This window comes from Chiloscyllium punctatum, chromosome 49 (assembly GCF_047496795.1).
Source record: "Chiloscyllium punctatum isolate Juve2018m chromosome 49, sChiPun1.3, whole genome shotgun sequence".
Lineage (NCBI taxonomy): Eukaryota > Metazoa > Chordata > Chondrichthyes > Orectolobiformes > Hemiscylliidae > Chiloscyllium > Chiloscyllium punctatum.
In genome coordinates, this window is record NC_092787.1 from 18,838,738 (window position 1) to 18,860,747 (window position 22,010).

At 39.7% G+C, this 22,010-nt stretch overlaps 1 protein-coding gene across 2 annotated transcripts in view; it reads left to right on the plus strand.

The window, feature by feature from the left end:
• Positions 1-22,010, plus strand: part of LOC140469321 (neuronal calcium sensor 1) — a 158,091-nt gene that overhangs the window by 29,903 nt on the left and 106,178 nt on the right. The window lies entirely within an intron of this gene.

A 22,010-nucleotide genomic window follows, 5' to 3' on the forward strand; every position in this document is an offset into this window, starting at 1 on the left:
GTCCATAGTGCAATTAAAGTCTCCCCCTGTAATTGTATGACAAGCCCTGAGAGCCATCAGTTTGGAGAAGGCTTCCATTATAAATTTGAAAGGATGTGCTGGTGGACAATACAGATTTAAAATCCCATATTCCTCTCCATTTATAAGGGCTTTAATCAGTATATTTCATCCAGATTCATCTTTTATTTGACTTAGGATTTTGAAAGGGAGATTCTTCCGAATAAGAATGACTACTCCCCTACTTTTTGAACATCTCCCTATAGTTCAAACCTTCCAACCCTGGCAGCATCCTTGTAAATCTTTTCTGAACCCTTTCAAGTTTCACAACATCCTTCCTGTAGGAGGAGACAAGAATTGCACACAGTATTCCAAAAGTGGCCTAACCTATGTCCCGTACGTGATATAGTCATACCTTCCGCAAGAAGAAAGTCAAGACTGTTCTGGCCAAACCATCAGCTCACAAAAAATTGATCCCAAATGAGAATCAAAGGGAAAAAGTTCTATTCACATTATAAGCAGACAGGGCACAACTGCAGATACAAAATAATAGACGGCGGCATGATTATGTTACTGTACCAGTCCTTCATGGTATCTCTCCTTCTCAGCCCCTCTCCTCGCCTGTGGTGTGGTGATCCTCAAGTTAAACCGCTACTAGTTGCCTCTCTGTAATGAGAGAGTTGGACAATGGCAACTTTTGTTTTGCTAGTAATTAAGAAACCTGAGCAAATAATTAAGAAATCGTGAGCTAAAGTCCTTCCAAGACAATTCATTTAGACTTGAGGGGAAATGTATCACAACTTTTGAGTCCCCATTGAGATTTCCTGATCTCGGTGACACTATTATTTCATTTAGTATGGTTGTCTAACAAGGAAACCTTTAGTTTATTTATTTATAACAAAGTGTACACGATGAAATAATTTTTTATTAAATACAGGGAGGCAATCTGGAATCAGAATCAGAATTTCTACAGTTTTGAAACAGGCCATTTGGTTAATCGGGTCCACACTGACCCTCTGAAGAGCATCCCTCCCAGACTCTACCCTATCTCTGTAATCCTTCATTTCCCATGGCTAAACTACCTCACCTGCACATACCTGGACACTATGGGCAATTTAGCATAGCCAATCCACCTAACCTGCACATCTTTGAACTGTGGGAGAAAACTAAGAGACCCGGAGGAGACCCATGCAGATATGGGGAGAATGTGCAAATTCCACACAAACTCCACCTGATGCTGGATTTGAATCCTCTACCTGGTGCTGTAGGCAGCAGTGCTAACCAATGGGCCACTGTGCCATCTCTAGAAATGACATAAATGTGACCTGCTCCATAACTTAAATTTAAGCTGGATATGGTTTTTGATGATCTTTTATAAATATTTGGAAATCAAAGTGTAAAATGTGCTCGTGGCTTGCAGGATGGTTGAACTTCAGTATTAAGAATATTTCTTGGCCATTCCTCCCTTTTACGACAGAAAAGACTGAAAAGAAATAGAATTCAGTCTTTTAAAGTTGTTGGCAAATTGCTGATATTCACCAACATGATGCATATTTAGTGAAATTGAATTCACTTTGGAGTTTTCCTCGGCCAAATATCGAGGTAACACTCCATGTCCACTGTTGTACTCGTTGTGCCTTCATCATACACTCAGCACAGTTTTCACTTTCATATGTTACATTTGCTACATAGCATTTGTGTTTCATTGAAAGAGCATTGTAAGCAGCACTTACAGGAAGAATTATTACTGTGCAGTGTAAGTATTCTAATTACTGGCAGTTGCCTGGTGGCTGTAGTAAGGCGTAGGAGCGGAAGTCGTTCATGTGGCCCATCGATTCTGCACCACTTTCAATGAGATATGTCTGATTTGATAATCCTCAACTCCACTTTTCAGGTTTTTCCCATAACCCTTGATTCCCTTATTCTTTAAATATCTGTCCACTTCACCTTTGAATATACATAATGACCCAGTCTTTATAATCCTCTGCAGTAAAGAATTCTACAGATTCACTTCCCCCTCAGAGAAGAAATTGCTCCTCATCTCTGCTTTAAATGGGTGACCCCTTAATCTGAAAGTACACTCCTTGATCCTAGACTCTCCCACAGGGGAAACAACCTCTCAGCATCTGCCCTGTCTTTCAAGCTTCCTAAGAAACTTACATTTTTCAATAAGGTCACCTTCATTCTTTGAAACTCCAATGATCATAGGCCCAATCTACTGAATGTCTCCTCATAAGAAAATCCCTCTTTGCCCATGATCAATCTAATTAACCTTTTCTGGACTGCCTGCAATACAATATATATTTCTTTTTTAAGGCACTAAACTGTTCACAGTATTCCAAGTGCCTTGCATCATTTTAGCAAGCTTTTTCTGTTGTTATATTCCATTACCTTTTGAAGTAAAGGCCAACATTCCATGACCCTTCCCTCTATCCACTGAACTTGTATACATACATCTTGTGAGTTATGCATGACTATAGAATCCCTCTGTACTACAGCTTTCTGCAGTTTTTTCTCCATTTCTCCTCTATTTCTGTTGCCAAAGTGCATAACCTCCCATTTTCCCACATTAGATTTTATCTGCCAAGTTTAATCTGTCAATGAGTTGCCAACAAAAATGGCCTGTTTATCCCATGTTCTCTCTTTTGTTAGTGAGCCAGCCTTCTATCCATGCTACAATATATTACACCCAGCAACATGGGCTCTTTTTAGTAACGTTATATGTGATACCTTATGAGACACTTGTTGGAAATCCAAATATATTACAAGTACTGGTTCCCTTTTCTCTCTTCTGCTTGATATCGCCTCAAAAAAAATTTAATAAATTTGTCAGGCCTGAGAGAGAATTTTTTTGTTCAGCGAGGGAATTAAGGGAAATTAATCAAATGCAGATGCCACAGATCAACCATGTTCTCATTGAATAGTGGAACAGGCTTGAAGGGCTGAATGGTCTACTCCTGTTCCAGTGTTCCCGTACAGTGTTCCCCTTCATGAAGGCATGCTGATTCTGCTGGATTGTATTATGTATTTCTAAATGCTGTGCTATTAAATTATTTATAATGGACTCCCAATATTTTCCTAATGATACACATTATTGTTACCTGTACTTTCATTAGGTAGTCATTTTCTAAGGGCAACTAGACATCCCATGAACAAAATAAACAAATATCCGGTTAGTCGTACTCTCCTTTTTCCCTGTTGCCCTACAAATTTTTTCAAGTATTTATCCAATTTCCTTATAAAATTCATAACTGAGTCTACTTCCACCATTTTGGGATGGTAGGATTGTCTTATGAGGAGAGATTGAGGAGTTTGGACCTATTATTTGGAATTTAGAAAAATAAGAGAATGTCATTGTTGCATACCAAATTCTCAGAGGACAAATCCACAATGACCTGACTTATGCCCTCCTGCTCCTCGGATGTTGCCTGACTAGCTGTGCTTTTCCAGCGCCACACTTTTCAACTTTGATCGACAACATCTGCAGTCCTCACTTTCTCCAAATCCACAATTTATCAGGACTCAACAGGGCACATGCAAGAAAGATATTTCTTTCAGCTTTGTGAAATGCTGTAGAACCAGAAGAGACGTTCTCAGAATAGCAGTGGGCCATTTAGGACTAAAATGAGAATTTGATCATTCTGGCTTGTGAATAGTTAAAAATTTTTCAACTTGGAGATCTTTGGAGGTTCACTCGTTCAATACATTCAAGACTGAGACTGATAGTGTGCATGATCAATGTTTAAACAAAATATATTGTTTTTTAATGCTTTTATTGAAAGCTTTAACTTGTTCTCAGCCTTTTGCAAGAGCATAGACTGACATATTATTGTTCCTAGAGCTATGACATTTGTTGAATTCAGATTGTGCAGTTTGAACACACGCAGTATAATTAATTTCCCAGGATGCATCAGTAACCTGCATTGGTTGACATTGGAACATTTTCTTTTGCTTCTAGAATTTAGAACAGAAAGTGATAGAATAATGGTTTGATTTGTGGTGTTCAATCCCCACAGCACCAGAAAATGTCTTAGAATATCTTGTATTACAAATTGAATTTGACTTGTTCATTCAAATAAATCAGTGGCCTTGTATTGTTCCCTATATGTTATAAATGGTCTTAATATTATAAAGCTGAATCATTTATGTGTGAGCAGTGCAATGCAGATCTATTGATAGTTTTTATTTCCTGTGATAGTTGTCCTTTTGACCTTACCAAGGTTGTGGATTTGTCCTAAACCAAATACCTTCTGTGCTGTTAACAAATAATTACAAAAAAGTGCCCAAACTCTTTTAACTTGAGATCCTTAAAGGTACACAATGCATTCTAAACATAAGATCAGCTTCTCTTTGTGTGCCAAAAAGACTTAGTCTTCCTCTTGACTTTGTTGTCCAACTCACTATACTGTTTAAATGCTCATTTGATATCAAGCCTGTCTAATCTGAGATAAGCCATATCTTTCTTGGTGCAATATCAGCACAAGGAGAATTATCCTGCTGAATTTCATCAAAAGCTCATTCCATTAGTATTTTCTGTTGTCCCCTTATCCCAAATGTGAAAGCATGCCTCTTCAACATTCACCAGTTTCCAAATCTCCCCTTCCCCCCTACCCCATCCAGATCTCGCCCTACAACTCACCTTCATCCTCTTGACCTGACCTATCTGTTCATCTTCCTTCCCATCTATCTGTTCCACACTTCCCACTGACCTATTCAACTACCTTTCCCCTAGCCCCACCTCTCCTCCCCTATTTATTTCTCGGTCCCCTGCCCCTACCAAGTCCTGATGAAGGGTTAAGCCTGAAATGTTGACTCACTTGCTCCTCAGATGTTGTCTGATCTGCTGTGCTTTTCCAGTGCCACACTTTATCGATTCTGATGTCTCCAGTATCTGCAGTCTTCACTGTCTCCACAGTTCAGATTCCACTGTAAATTCCTAGTTAACAGTGTGGGATGCTTGTTTCTTGTATATATAGTGTGTGTGTGTAAATATTTATAAGTGTGTTTATGTGTGTTATATATACTTATACTGTTGATGTTTTATCTTGAGCTGCTTCCATCAGTGGTAGTTTGTCATTGCCTCCAACTGTCAGAGCAGAGTAAGAAACAAGGCCCCAAGTCCACCTGAGCTGGAACGGGAACTGAACCCATGCTGATGATGTTATTCTGAGTCATGTGCTACAAATATTGTCAGCTTAGCTAAATGACCCTTAAGTATAATACTCTTCAGAAATAATATTTGAAACACTTAATTCATTAGTTGTGTAAAATTTCAACACTTAATGCCAATAAAAACCTTCAAATGTTCTAACCTTCAAAACCGAAATATTGTTAATTCTGTTTGGAAGAAAGCAAATCCTTTGTCTTATCAAATGGACTACCAGTGATAATATCTGTCCTGTCTTAAATGTTATAAATGGCAAGGACAGATATTGTTTATCATGAAAACTTGACTTGAGCAGCAACAATAATTGCAGCTGCTCAATCTGACCACACCTGAATAAAATTTGAATATTTTGAATATAATTACTTCCAGAATTCAGAACCTTATGTATTTTTCCCTCAGTGCAGTTAATATCCACTGATTCCAAGGATGTGCATTAACAGTAAACTGCAATTTAGCTATAGTCACCACTTCCCTTTCAGGAAAATGTTATTTTCCAAATATGCAACAAATAAGATTTGCATGATTGTCATAAATCATTTGAAGAGTTGAGTGGGTTAGTTCTCTACTTTATCTGGACATTGTCTTGAATTGAGATGTAAATTTACTCATTGACTATAAAGATGTTAAGTGCCATTAATATAGAAAGGCTCACCAGGTAGATATTGATCCGTAGTGGAAAGCCATTCCTAATTTGCTAATGAAGACTCATGTAAGAAAATATGACTCAGGAAAACAACTCCTTGAGTTTGTTGACTACATGGAATGATTCGCAATTAAGCATTAGTGTACAGTGCAGATGATCCCTTTTGACCTATTGTGTATGTGCCTCCAATAATTTTTTTCCTCCAACCTCTCTAAATCTCCTGCCCTTCATCTTAAATTAAGTCCTGTCTTTAATGATCCTTCATCTAAGGAGAACAGCTGAATCCTGTCCAACCTGTCCACAATCATGGACATCTTAATTTGGTCTCCTCTCCTCAACATTCTGTGCTTTGGAGAAAGCAGTTCGAGCCTATCCAACCTCTGTTCATAGTTAAAATGCCTCAACCCACGCAACATCCTGGTGAATCTGCTCTTCATCCCCTCCAGTGCAATTGCATTCTTCCTGTGTGATTGGAGGTATTCAAAGCTAATTCTGGGGCTTAAAGTGGGAATATGTTCCTTTCAGCATTGATAAGACCATAAGATGAAAGGAGTAGGATTTGGCCTTTTGAATTTGCAGTTTGGTAAGGTCATGTGTGACTTGAGTATGGCCTTAACTCCACTTGCTGCCTATCTCAAACAAAGAACAGTAACAGCACAGGAACAAGCCACTAGGCCTGCATCAATTGCTAGTCCTTATTTACACTCACAACTTATTGCCCATACACAGTTTCTATCCCTCTATTTACCTCCTATTCATGTGTTTAATGAGATATGCCTTAAATGTTGCTAATGTGCCTGTTTCCATTACCTCCATTGGCAGTGCATTCCAGGCACCCACCACTCTCTGTGTGAAACATTTCCCTGCATTTCTCCTCTAAACTTCCCCCCTCTCACCTTGAACTTGTGTTGTATTGTAGTTGACATTTTCACCCCAGGAAAAAGCTACTATATCTATGCCTCTGATAATTTTGTAAACCTCTATCAGGTCATGCCTCAGCCTCATTGTTTCCAGTGAAAAGAATCTGAGCTTATCCAACCTCTCCTCATACCTAAAACCTTCCAGACCAGACTTTTGGTAGTGTGGCGATCAGAACTGCACACAATATTTCTAAAGTTTTATACAGCTGTAACATAACTTGCTAACTTCTATATTTGATATCCTGGCTGATGAAGGCAAGTGTGCTGTATGCCTTCTTGACCATCTTACTCAGCTGTGTTGCCACTTTCAGAGATGCCTGGATCTCTCTGTATGTCAATGCTTCTAAGAGTACTGCCATTTATGGTATAATTCACATCTGAAATTGATTTTCCAAAATGCAACACCTCACATTTGTCTGGATTAAATTCCATCTGCCATTTCTCTGCCCAAATCTGCTATCTATATCCCGCTGTATCCTTTGACAATCCTCCTCACAATCTGCAACTCCACCAATTTTGGTGTCATCTGCACTGATTCCTGTGGAATACCACTATTTACTGATCTCTGTTCCAAAAATTGCTCTGCCACTGCTACTCTGTGTCTTCTATGATCAAGCCAGTTCTGAATCCATATAGCCAGCACACCCTGGATCCCATTTGACTCTACTTTTTCTATCAGCCTGCCATGAGATATCTTATCAAATGCCTTACAAAAGTCCATATAGACAACATCCACTGCCCTTCTCTCATCAATCATTCTTGTCACTTGCTCAAAAACTCAACCAAGGTGGGAAGACAAGATATTCCTTACCCAAACCCATGCTGACTATCACTAACAAGTCCATTTGCTTCCAAATGTGAATTAATCCAATCTCTCAGTATCTTCTTCAACAGTTTCCCCACCACTGACACCTCACTTACAGACTCACCGGCCTGTATTTATCTGGATTATCTCTGTTTCCCTTATTAAAAAGGGAACAACATTGGCCATTTTCCAGTTCCTCTATAGCGAAAGAGGTTGCAAAGATATTTGTTAAGGCCACAGCTATTTCCTCCCTCGCCTCCCACAGTATCCTGGGATAGATCCCGTCTTACCCTTGGGACTTATCTGCCTTAATGCATTTCAAGACACCCCCCAACTCTTCCTCCTTCATTATGTTGACCTGCCTGAGAGTATTCACACACCATTCCTGAGCCTCTCCATTCCTCATGTCCTTCTCTTTAGTGACTACTAATGTAAAATACTCATTAATGATCTCCCCATTTCCTCCGGCTCATCAAATAACCTCCCTCCTTTATCCTTGATTCACCCTACTCTTTCCCTAGCTATCCTCTTGCTTCTGCTATAAGTATAAAATGCTTTGGGGTTTTCCTTGACCCTGCTGACCCCTTTTAGCCTCGTAACTCCCTGTTTGAGCTTCTTCGTACTTACTCTATATTCTTCAAAAACTTTGTCTCTTTTAATTGCCTAAACCTTAGGTGTGCTTTCTTTTTTTTTGACTAACCTGATAATTTTCCCTGTCATCCAAGGTTCCTGAATTTCTGTCCTTTATTTTGCCAGAAGAAGTCTGTCCTGTACTCTAATCAACTGGTCTTCCATTTACCTTCAAATGACCACTCTCAATCCACATTCTTCAATGTGACATTTTCATCCAGGATCTGCACTTGTCCTTATCCATAAGTATCCATTATACCTATGGAATTACGGTCACTATTCCCAAAATGCACCACCAATGAAACTTTGATCATCTGGCCAGGCTTATTTCCCAATACAAGGTCCCTTCCCTTGAAGGACTATCCACATACTGTTTCAAAAAGCCCTCATGGACACATTTAACAAATTGCTCCCCATCCAAACCCCCGGCACTAAGACAGTCCCTGTCAATGTGGGGAAAGTTAAAATCACCCACTGCAACAACCCTGTAATTTTGACATCTTTCCAGAATCTGACTACCTATCTCTTCCCCTAGCTCCCCATGGCAGCTGGGAGGTCTGTAGTACAATCCCAGTATTGTGATTGCAACCTTCCTATTCTTGGCTCTACCCATAGTGCCTCACTACAAGATCCCTCCAAGGTGTCCTCCCTCAAAACAGCTGTGATATGCTCCCTAGCCAGTAGTGCAACTCCCTGAATTCTTTTGTTGAATTTCTTTTCCTCCTATGCCTCATCCAAAGTATCAATAAACCAGAACATTAAACTGCCAATCATGTCCCTCTTTCAACCATGTTTCTGTGACCGCAACAACATGTATGCTTTAATCTAGGCTAAGTTCATCTGTCTTACCTGTCATACCTCTCATACTTGCATTGAAGCAAATACAATCCAAGTCTCCAGTATGCAGAGATCAGCAACCTCTCCCTGACTGCTGTCTTAGTTTCAAGCTCTTCTCCAGTCTCTATAGTTCCTGGTTGTTGCTCTGGTTCCCTGCCCTGTCACACCAGTTTAAATTGTTACAAGTAGCACTATCAAATCTCCATGGTTCCCCTCTAATTTAGGTGCAACCCATCCTTCTTGCATAGATCCCATCTTCCCTGGAAGACATCCCAATGATCCATGTACCTGAAGCCCTCCCCCTTAAACAGCTGTTCAGCCATGTGTTCAATTTGTGCTACGTCTCTGTTCATAGCCTCAGTAGCATGAAGCACAGGGAATAATCCTGAGATTACTAACCTAGAGGTTCTGTTGTTTAGTTTACTACCTAGCTCCCTAAATTGTTGTTGCAACCTTTTCACTATTCCTACCTATGTCATTTGTGCCAATGTGGACAATGACTTCTGTCTGTTTACCCTCCATTTCAGGATACCCCATACCTACTCAGAGATATCCATGACCATGGCATCAGGGAGGCAACATACTATCCTTGAGTCTCTCACAGCAACAGAAGCACCCATCTTTGCCTCTGACTATCAAACCTCCAATTACTATTGCTATGCTATGCATTTTCCCTCCAATCTACAGCAGGGCCAGTAATGGTGCCACTGCTCTGGCAGCTGATGCTGCTGTCACCTGATGCGCCATACACCCCATGAATATCCAAAATGGGATACTTGTTTGACAGGGACAGCTGCAAGGGCTTCTTGCACTGACTGCCTGTCTTGTCTAGTGGCCACCCATCAATCTTTGTGTGACCACATTTCCATAACTTTTATCTAGGACACTCTCCACCATTTGTGTGCTCCTTAGTGTCTCCAACTGCCTCTGAAGCTTATCCATTTGCTCTGAGCGGCTGAAGCTGGGTTTATTGCAGATGTAATTATCAAAAATGCTCACAGCGTCCATGATTGACCACGTTTCGCAGGTGGAACACAAAATCCCAGCAACTGACATGACTAGCCCTCTATTGGCTGTTAGATTATAAGTTAAGTTTTAATTAGCAACCTAAAAATTATAGTTATTACTTTTGGAAAATAGCCCCCCTCCAACTTACTATCTGCACGAACCCTTTAGAAAGACTGAGACACACATACCCTGCAGTGAGATTCCTCCACCTGTAGCACAAAGGAAAAACACAAACTAGTACTGACCAATCAGAAACTGTGCTCCCTTTTGTCCCCGTGGTGTCAACAGAATGCCTTCCCAGAATGATCTCCAGTAATGCTTAACTCCCTGTTGGCTAAAAATCTATTTTCTTTACCTATTTGTTTATAGGATGAGAATGGTGCTAGCTAAATCAATATTTATTGCCCACCCTTAATTGTCCTAAAGTATGTTGTAGAGATGACTTATTGAACCACTGCAGATCTTGGGATGTGGAACTACTGTGTATGAACTCACACTGCTCTTAGGGAGGGAGTTCCAGGACTTTGACTGAGCAACAGTGAAGGAACAGCAATATATTTTCAAGTCAGGATGGTGCGCAGGTTGGAGGGAAACTTGTAGGAGATGGTATTCCCATGCACCTGCAGCCTTTGTCATTTTACATTTTGGAGGTCAGGGCTTTAGAAGAGTGGTGAGTATCTACAGTGCATCATTTTGATTGTCATACTCTGCCTCTGTATGTTGATGATGAAGGGAGTGAATTTTGAAAAAGTGGAACCTCCTTAGTGCAAATCGTTTGGATGGAGCAGATTTTGTCAGGTATGTCCAGGAAGAATTCCTGACTCAATATGGAGATAGAATATCAATTGAGCAGTCTTAGTGCTGGATGATGTCAAGCATTTTGAGTGTTTTTGGAGTTGCAAGTGGAGAGTATTCCATCGCACGTCTGTTGTGTGCTTTGTAAGATGGTGGTTAGGTTTTAGGCAATCGGGGGTGACTTCCTGCTGCAGAATTCCCAGCATTTGATCCACTCACCTGTAACCAAAGCATTTATATGGCTACAGATTCAGTCTAACAGCTATGTCCTTTAGGACTCAGCTTGTTCTGTAGTAATGCTACCTATCAATCTTGGTATGAACCACATCGAGTCGACAGGATTCTTAAGGGAGAGTGTAAGCAGCCAGAGGTCGTGGTACACATTGGTACCAATGACATAGCTGGGAAAAGAGTTGAGGACCTGTTAATTGAATATAGGGAGTTAAGTTGGAAGCTAAAAGGCAGGGGAGCAGAGTAGTAATCTCAGGATTGCTACCGGTGCCACGGGCTAATGAGGCTCAGAACAGAGAGCAAGTGCAGCTGAACACTTGGCTGCAGAGCTGCTGTAGGAGGGAGGGCTTCAGATATGTGGATCATTTGGGTACCTTCTGGTGTACAAGGAGGGTAGGCTGCACTGAATTGGAGTGGTACCAATATCCTGGTCAGAAGGTTTGCTGGACCTTTTTGGGGGGTAGAGGGTTTAAACTAGGTTGTTGGGGGGGGGGGTGTGGGAACCAGACCTGCAGATCAGAGAATGCAGTAGCTGGTGGACAAGCACATACAGTATGCAGATAATCTGTGAGGAAAGATAGACAGTTGATAGGGCAAAGTTGCAGTCAGTGTGATGAGTTGAAGTGTGTCAATTTTAAAGCAAGAAGTGTCAGAAATAAGGTTGATGAACTTAGAGCATGAATCAGTACTTGGAGCTACAATATTGTGGCCACTACAGAGACTTGGATATCACAGGGGCAGGAATGGTTGTTGGATGTTCCAGGGTTTAGATATTTCAAAAGGAATAGGGAGGGAGGTAAAAGACGTGGGGGAGTGGCATTGCTAATCACAGATAGTATCACAGCTGTGGAAAAGGGATTCATCAAAGGGGGCTTGTCCAAAGTCAGTATGGATGGAAGTCAGAAACAGGAAAGGAGCAGTCACTTTACTGGGAGTTTTTTTGAGACCCCCTCCCCACCCACCCCCAAACAGGAACAGAGACACAGAGGAGCAGATTGGGAAGCAGATTTTGGAAAGGTGCACACGTAACAGGGTTGTTGTCATGGGTGACTTCAACTTCCGTAATATTAATTGGAACCTCCTTAGTGCAAATCATTTGGATGGAGCAGAATTTGTCAGGTATGTCCAGGAAGGATTCCTGACTCAATATGGGGATAGGCCAACTAGAAGCGAGGCCATATTGGATTTGATATTTGGCAACGAACCAGGTCAGATGTCAGATCTCTTGGTGAGAGAGCATTTTGGTGATAGTGATCACAATTCCCTGACCTTTACTGTAAAGGTAGAGCAGTGGATGTAGTGTATATTGATTTTTACCAAAGCATTTGATAAGGTTGCCCATGGTAGGCTCATTCAGAAAGTAAGGAGGCATGGGATACAGGGAAATTTGGCTGTTTGGATATGGAATTGGCTAGCTCATACAAGAGAGAGGGTGGTAGTTGATGGAAAGTATTCACCCTGGAGCTAGGTGACCCGTGGTGTTCCGCAGAGATCTCTTCTGGGACCTCTGCTCTCGGTGATTATTATAATTGATTTGGATGAGGAAGTGGAAGGGTGGGTGATTATTTTTGCTGATTACACAAAACTTGGTGGAATTGTGGATAGTGTGGAGGGCTGTTATAGGTTGCAGCAGGACATTTGACAGGATGCAGAGTTGGACCAAGAAGTGGCAGATGGAGTTCAACCTGGAAAAGTGTGAAGTGATTCATTTTGGAAGATTGAATTTGAATGCAGAATACAGGGTTAAAGGCAGAATTCTGGGCAGTGTGGAAAGACAGATAGATCTTGGGGTCCATGTCCATAGATCCCTCAAAGTTGCCACCTAAGTTGATAGGGTTGTTAAGAAGGTGTAGAGTGTGTTGGCTTTCATTATCATGGGGATTGAGTTTAAGAGACGTGAGGTTATGCTGCAGCTTTATAGAGCCCTGGTTAGACCACACTTGGAATATTGTGTTCATTTCTGGTTGCCTCAGTTTTGGAAGGATGTGGAAGCTTTAGAGAGGGTGCAGAGGAGATTTACCAAGATGCTGTCCGTACTGGAAAGCATGTCTTATGAAGAAAGGTTGAGGGAGATAGGCCCTTTCTCATTGGAGCGAAGAAGGATGAGAGGTGACTTGATAGAGGTGTACAAGGTGATGAGAGGCATAGATAGAGTGGATAGCCAGAGACTTTTTCCCAGGGTGGAAATAGTTATCATGAGGGGGGGGGGGGCATAATTTTAAGGTGACTGGAGGAAGGTTTAGGGGAGATATCGGAGGTGGAATGCAATGCCAGCAATGTTAGTAGAGTTAGATACATGAGGGATATTTAAGTCACTCTTGGATAGGTACATGGATGATAGTAAAATGTAAGATATCTAGGTTAGTTTGATCTTGGAGGAGAGTAAAAGGTCAGCACAACATCGATGGCCAAAGGGCCTGTACTGTGCTGTACTGTTGTATGTATTTTCTATGTATAATCTGTGCCCTTGGCATTCCTCAGTGCTCCTTACTTGTTCTATTTGCCTGATTATTGTCAAATATAGGTCTCTCTTCAAATACCTCCACAGATTCTGACTGAGAACCTTTTCCATATTCTGAACAATTTTGCTCCAGTGGCCATGTTGTTTCACAGAACAAAACTTTTTGCTTCAAACATTTACTGTAATACAAGTTGATAATTTAAGCCAGTGGGACATAAATTTAGATTGGTTGAACAATCCAATTATACTGCTTTTCCAAAAAGACAATATTATAATAATCGTTAGAAATGAGTTACAAATTGGAATTGAAATTGCAATGGTCAGGTACAATTGCTACATGTACAGTTCCTAAATTCATAATCCAGAGGTCATGAGTTCAAATACCACCATGACATATTGTAAAATTAAACTCAATGGTAGTGATTTAATTGCAGAAACAATTACCTTTCCATGAAAGCATTACATTAGTTTGTTAAGAAAGGTTCAGTTGGTTAACTTGTTTTTCCAGGAAGCAACTGCCACACTTTCCAGTCTGGTGTGCAGATAACTCAGTGAGATCAACCCTTAATGTACTCAGGGTAATTGGGGTTGGACAATATATATTGCATTGCCAGTATCACTGACATTTTTTTAAAAAGTTGTGCAGTAGGTTGGATGAGGAAAAAAACAAGTTGAAGTCAAGCTGCTAGACTGACCAGCCTTATTTTGATTTTCTGTTTTTTTCTTATGTTTCACATTGTCAAGAACTTCAATAAACGAGGGAACCTTCTCCTCTGGTTTTACTTACGAGTTCTGTGGCTCTCTTTACATTTAGGACAGTCTGCCAGGTCCATACCTGAGTAAGTCTTTTACCTATTTGACATTTCTGAAGGCCAATTTGCATACAGAAAATCATCAAACAAAGATATAAGAAATTTACAGTATGGAAAGATGCCCTGCATCTAAGCTTGTCAGTGCTGGCATTTTGTGAGGGCAATGCAAAACTCACTCTACTGCTCCACGCCTTGTTGTATTCTAACAGTGCAGTTGGTTTGAAACAATCTGCCTTGGTTTGATATTAAAATGTTGTATGTTATGGATATTTGCCTTAATATTTCTGAATATTCTTGTCTAATGTGAAAATATCTGATTTCAAAAAGCAATGGATTTAAATCCCAGGAATTGCACTTGGAAATAACAGGACTAACAGAAATTAGCCATTGTCATTGACAGTGAGGGAGTCTCTCTAGCCATTGTCTGTATTTAGCTCCTTCAACAAATTTATGGCTACTTGGTCATTGAATTAAATCCTTCTCCTAGCTAAGGTAAAAGATATGTAACAACAAATGTATGTAAAGTGAACAATATGGTGAAAACCTACAAAAAGCAAACACAAAGTAATTATCAAAATATATGAATATATGGGGAGGTAGTGGTCTGTTAATCCAGATACCCAGGTTTTTGGCACCCAGGTTTGAATGCACCCACAGCAGATGATGGAATTTGAATTCAATAAGAATCTGGAATTGAGAGTCTAATGATGACCATGAATTCTTTGTTAATTGTTGGAAAAAAACATCTGGTTCACTAATCCCCTTTAGGGAAGGAAACTGCCATCGTACATATGATGCCACACCCACAACAAAGTGGATGAATTTTAACTGTGAACTGGATCAGCAATAAATGCTGGCCTAGTGAGTGATGCCCTCATTATGTAAATGAATAAAATGTAAACTTGTGCATACATCTGTAAAGCTGTTTATTTGGACACTAACAAAATACAGTTCGATAGAAGGGAGAAATGGCTTTTGAAATCTGTTATCAACTGATTGGTACAATGTAAATTTGCAAATGCAATTTTTCTAATGGAAAGCACATCCAATCTCACCTGGAACTGTCAAATGCATCAAGTATATAAAGTGAAAGATGCATTCTTGTAGAAGAATAAGCAGTTGGTTAAAATGGAAGCTTTGAATTTGTTTAGCTTGGAGGTTTGGAAGACATGATTTATTTTGTTCTAACAGTCAGAAGATTATATGCAAGAACGTGTGATGTCTAAGTGTCAAAATTCCATAGAGATCTTCTGGCAGTAATTATATAAATTGAATTGTATAATTGTCAAAATTGAGATAAACCCTTTCTAGACTTTTAAATAAAGGCAATGTAATTTCCTATCCTTTGCAGTCTTTTCACTAGTGCAGGGAATGGAGTTTGCTGCATTTTAAAATCACATACTCCTACACTTTGTTTTTCAACAAAAAGTGCATACCTAATTCAATTCCTATACAATCTCAGAGCTGCATTGCACTTCATAATTGATGTGATCTCTGGAGCCCAATGCTAAAGGAGCAGAATATGTGTGCCTTTTTTTTGGTATATAGTTATATTCATTTGTTCCAGCTGCGTTTCTGTTTACTGATTCATGGGTTTTTGGGAGCTTTCCAAACTAATTTTTAACTTGGGTAAATACAATATTTTCTTGCCCATCTTTTTTTTATCCTTGCTCAGAAACAATTGTTTATCCTTATTTGTCAGTAAAATCCCAATGTCAGATTTTATTAGCGCATAATTCAATGGAATGAATCTGGATCAATCATGTTCCTCTCATTATAGCCACACCACAATTTTAAAAAATGTATACATAACATACAATGAAACCATCTTAGTATGTCACAAGATAGTACACGTTTTCAGTACTTGCATTCAATTGTTCTAGAATGTTTCATCAAAATGTGAGAATTAATTCAGTGCTACGTTGCAGTCTCAAGCCAGAATGTATGTTAAAGTTCGAAATTTGGATTGAACTTTCAATCTACTACTAATAAACCAAGCTGATACGTGTGATGCATGAAGTGTTGAGGTGCTACAAGTCATCTCAATAACTTGCCTAATCTCAGTGCAGCCACTTGATATCTCCCACACACATCTGTTTGTCTTTCTCCTCATAATTATTTTCAGGTTCTAAAAGTGTTTCTCTGATCCTGTGTTAAGACCAACCAGATAAGAAATCAAAAAATAAATCTGTGTGTTAAAAAGCTCTGCTGAGATGCAACTGTATGAATAAGGGATCATCTGTCCATCTGAATTACTTGGGTGATTGTCTATGTGGAGCTTGTACATTCTGGCTTGGGTTTCCACTGAGGTCACAGGTTTCCTCCCACGATCCAAAGATGTGCAAGATAGATGTATTGCATGCTAAATTCCCCCTTGTATCCAAGATTTGTAGGCTAGGTGGATTAGCTGTGGTAAATGCACAACTATGGGGATGGGGTGAGAGGGTGGATCTGGGTGGGACGCTCTTCGGAGGCTCAATCCAGACTCGATGGCTGAATGGCCTTTATCTGCACTACAGAGATTCTTTGATTCTATAACTTTGATACTAAAAGTGACCTGAAGACTGTTCCTAGATGGACCCTTGTTAGCATGCTCCTAGCAGATTTTGTAAACAGAACCATTTTAAATGGTTCTGTTTATTAATTATATTGCATTATGTTCCTATTTTTCATAGCCAGACTATTTGAATACATGGCATATTTACAGTTTCACCATTTGAAGAAAGAAACTCATAGTGCCCCTTTAGGATTATTTTCTTTTATGGCAACAAAAATCAAAGGGTGAATTAATTATTGGTTGTGTGGTGCCATATGATGACCTTAAAATTTAAATGTAACTTCAATTGTAACCATACTGTTAATTTGCCAATTTTAGACATGTTAATGTCCAGAACCATTTTAATGAGGCACTGTGCATCTCTAGAGACATAATGGAAATCAGTTGAACCTTTTTTTATTCCCACCAAATGATCAGGGCTGATGCATCATCACTTCATCTAGCTTTATCATTTTAAACTGTAGAGAATTGCACTTCTGTGAGTCCAGCCACCACTATGCTTGGATCACCCTAACACTAAAAGTAACTGTTGGTTCCTTTTGTGGGTCTTGTCTCCCACCTCTTCAAACCCTAGGCTTCTATCTTTTCCTGCTCAAAAAAAAACTGTGTGTATGCCCTCATTCTTAGTAGTGAAGATGGAAATGTAAGCAACTGATTTTGAGGAGGACAAAGTTAAAAATCACACAACACCAGGTTATAGTCCAACAGGTTTATTTGGAAGAACTAGCTTTTGGAGTGCCAACAAATAAACCTGTTGGACTATAACCTAGTGTTGTGTGATTTTTAACTTTGTCCACCCCAGCCCAACACCGGCACCTCCTTGTCAAGGTTTTGAGGAGGTGATGGTTTCTATTCCCTCATCTTCATCAATAATTTGTTCTGTGATCTACCAAAAAGGCTAATCAAATATAAAATAATGAATACTGTACAAAGTTCCTTAATCACTTATTTCAGGTCTTGAAACTTTGCGAAGTTTATCTTTATAAAATAAAACTTTCTTGCCTCTGCCTACAGTCAGAGAGAAAACACAATTACAATTTGAGTGATGTTTCATTGTTCTCTTTTTTTCCTGCTTTATTCTGCCTAATCAAAGAAAAGAAATACAGTGTTTTAAGTAATTAAGAATGAGAATGACTTTTTCATATGGTTTTTTTGGTAGTTGTTTTATTTTCTTGACTATGAATCTTTTGATAAATTTGATCTTTGAGTAATTTGAAATATTAGGCTTAAACTTGCAAAATTAAATAGCATGTTGTTTCAATTGAATTGAGAGATTATTTTTATATGGACAGTTAATTCTGTTCAATTTTTATGATTTTTCCAATGTTTGATCTTTATTATGCTCTTCCCCTAATCTTTTCCATGGTGTGGTATATGCCAAGAATGAACCTAATTTGAGTATTATGTAAATAAGTGTAAATCTTCCCTGCACCATGCAATGAGAGAAAACCTGATATAATTGAATTATAAACTGTTTTCAATTTGGAAGCTTAATATCCTTCACTCAAAATGCAGCAGTTGCTGGCAAAAATAACAAATCCTACAACAGATTTAAAAAAGATTCCCTCCATCACTCCTAACTCTACTGATGGTGTGAGGGGAAAAAAACATTGCTTTTGTTACTGTTTGTTTTTCTTTCCCTTCACAGATTCCCAACTAGACATATACCTGTATCAGAGAAGCACATTAACAGCTCTTTACACCTTAAGCTTTTATTCTCTGCAATATTCTTATCAAATGCTTTTTAAAATATAAGTATAGCACATCCATTGGTTCTCCTTTATCTACATCACTCCCTCAAAGAACACCAATAGATTGGTTAAACTTGGTTTCCCTTTCAAAAAAATATATTGACCCTGTCTGATTATCTTGAACTTACCTAAGTACTCTGCGATAACTTCTTTAATAATAGTTTTGAATATTTTCCCAACTGACCTGCACTTTGCTGCTTTCTGTGACACTCTGTTTTTGAATCGAAGAGTCTTTATCTTCCATTTGAATGGGATCATTCCCAAGTCAAGGGAACCGTGGAAAATTAAAACGAATGCATCAACTATCTACTAGCCATGTCTTTTAAGATCATAGGCTGAAGTCCATTAGGTCCATGGCAATTGTTAGCCTGTAGCTTGAAAAATGTGAACAGTACCATTTCTCCAGTTTTCCTGAGGTATTTCCTCTCCTCCATTTCCTTATTTATTGCTAGTTTTCAGATATTATGTATCCACTATCATGCAGACTGATGCAAAACAACTGTTCAGTTCATCTGCCATTTTCTGAATTATCATCACTAATTCTCCAGCCACATTATTTATAAGATAACTTTGTTAGATCTTTTTAAAATATTTATCAAAACTCTTGTCATCTGTTTTACACTGCATTCCATACTATACTTGCTGAGTGAAAAAGCTTTTCTCATTTCACTCTTGCCTCTTTTGCAGTCACTTTAAATTTAACCCTTTCATTCTCATTCCTTTTTGCAAGTGGAAACAGTTCCACCTTATCTACTGTATTCAGCCCCCTCATGATCTTGAACACCTGTATCAGATCTCCTGTTAGCTGCCTTCTGTCCAAGGTGTACAGTCCCAGCTTAGAACATAGAGCATAGAACAATACAGCACAGAATAAGCCCTTCGGTCCTCGATGTTGCGCCAACCATGTGAACTATTCTCAGCTCGTCCCCCTACACTATCCCAAAATCATCCATGTGCATATCTCAGGATTGTTTAAATCTCCCTAATGTGGCTGTGTTGACTACATTAGCAGGTAGGGCATTCCATGCCCTTACCACTCTCTGCATAAAAAACCTGCCTCTGACATCTGTCTTAAATCTATCAGCCCTCAATTTGTCGTTATGCCCCCTAGTACACGCTGACGTCATCATTCTAGGAAAAAGACTTTCACTGTCTACCCTATCTAATCCTCTGATCATCTTGTATGTCTCTATCAAATCCCCTCTTAGCCTTCTTCTTGCCAATGAGAACAGGTTCAAGTCTCTCAGCCTTTCCTCATAAGAGCTTCCCTCCAGACCAGGCAACATCCTGGTAAATCTCGTCTGCATCTTTTCCAATGCTTCCACATCCTTCCTGAAATATGGGGACGAGAACTGGACACAATATTCCAAGTGTATCCGCACAAGCGTTTTGTATAGTTGCAGCATGATATTGCAGCTCTAGAACTCAATCCCTCTATGAATGAAACTTAACACACCATATGCCTGCTTAACAGCACTATCCACCTGGGTGGCAACTTTCAGGGATCTATGTACGTGGACTTCAAGATCCCTCTGCATATCCACACTACCAAGAATCTTTCCATTGACTCTGCCTTCCTGTTATTCTTCCCAATCACCTCATATTTAGCAATGAACTCCATTTGCCACCTCTCAGCCCAATTCTGCAGTTTATCCAAGTTCCCCTGCAACCTGTAACATTCTTCCACACTGTCCACTACTCCACCGACTCTAGTGTCGTCTGCAAATTTACTAATCCATCCACCTAATCCTGCATCTAAGTCATTTATAAAAATGACAAACAGCAGTGGTCCCAAAACAGATCCTTGTGGTACACCAATAGTAACCGGACTCCAGGCTGAATATTCTCCATCAACCACCATTCACTGCCTTCTTTCAGAAAGCCAGTTTCTAATCCAAACTGCTAAATCACCCTCAATTCCATCCCTCTGCATTTTCTCCAACAGAATACTATGTGGAACCTTATCAAAGGCTTTACTGAAGTCCGTGTATACCACGCCAACTGCCCTACCCTCATCTACATGCTTGGTCACCTTCTCAAATAACTCAATGAGGTTTGGGAGACACGACCTGCCCTTGACGAAACCATGTTGACTATCTGAAATCAAATTGTTGCTTGCGAGATGATTATAAATCTTATCTCTTATAAACCTTTCCTACAACAGAAGTAAAGCTCACTGGTCTATAATTACCTGGGTTATCTCTACTGCCCTTCTTGAACAAGGGCACAACATTTGTAATCTTCCAGCCCTCTGGTACCAAACCTGTAGACAATGACTCAAATATCAAAGCCAAAGGCTCTGCTATCTCCACCCCAGCTACCCAGAGAATCCTCGGATAAATCCCATCCGGCCCAGGGGACTTATCTACTTTCACTACTTCTAGAATTGATAACACCTGTTCGTAACTAACCTCGATCCTTTCTAGTCTAATATCTTGTACCTCATTCTTCCCCTCTACAATATTCTCCTTTTCCTGAGTGAAAAACAATGAAAAATGTTCATTTAGCACCTGTCCAACCTCCACAGAGTCCACATTCAACTTTCCACTTCTGCCTTTGACTGGCCCTATTCCTACCCTAATCATCCTTTTATTCCTCACAAACCTATAGAAAGCTTTAGAGTTCTCCTTTATTCTATTTGCTAAAGAGTGCTCGTGTCCTCTCTTTGCTCTTCTTAACTCTCTCTTCAAATCCTTCCTAGCTGATCTGTAACTCTCCATCGCCTCATCTGACCCATCTTGCCTCATCAACACATAAATCTCCTTCTTCTTCGTAACAAGAGATGCAATTTCTGTGGTAAACCATGGTTCCCTTATCTTATCACTTCCTCCCTAACTATCAGGGACACGCAATATCTGTTCCTTAAACCAGCTCCACATTTTCATTGTCTGCATCCCCTGCATTTTGCTACCCCATTCTATGCACCCTAATTCCTGCCTAATCGCATCATAATTGTTCTTGCCCCATCAATAACTCTTGACCTGTGGCATGTACCTATCCCAAAGTGCAAACTTCACACAGACAGTTGTCCAAGGCTGGAATTGAACCCAGGTCCCTGGCACCATGAGGCAGCAGTGCTGACCACTGAGCCACCGTGCCCACTTCTTCACTCTATCTTCTTAACTTAAATCTCTCATCCTTGTAAATTGCTTCTGTATAGGCCTGTATATAGGACTATTACAGTATTCTCAGACTGGCACAAATGTGCTGATGTTTAAGATGGAAACTTCGTGCCCCAACAAAGTGACTTCAACTAAGAACCCTAAATCAGCAAAATTTCCTGATTTGACATCTGATTTTTCTCTTTTGCAGTTAAAACTGACAGTATGATCAAAATACCTGATGAATGTCTGATTTAAATATTACTTGGCATGTGATATAAACGTGTTCTGCTAT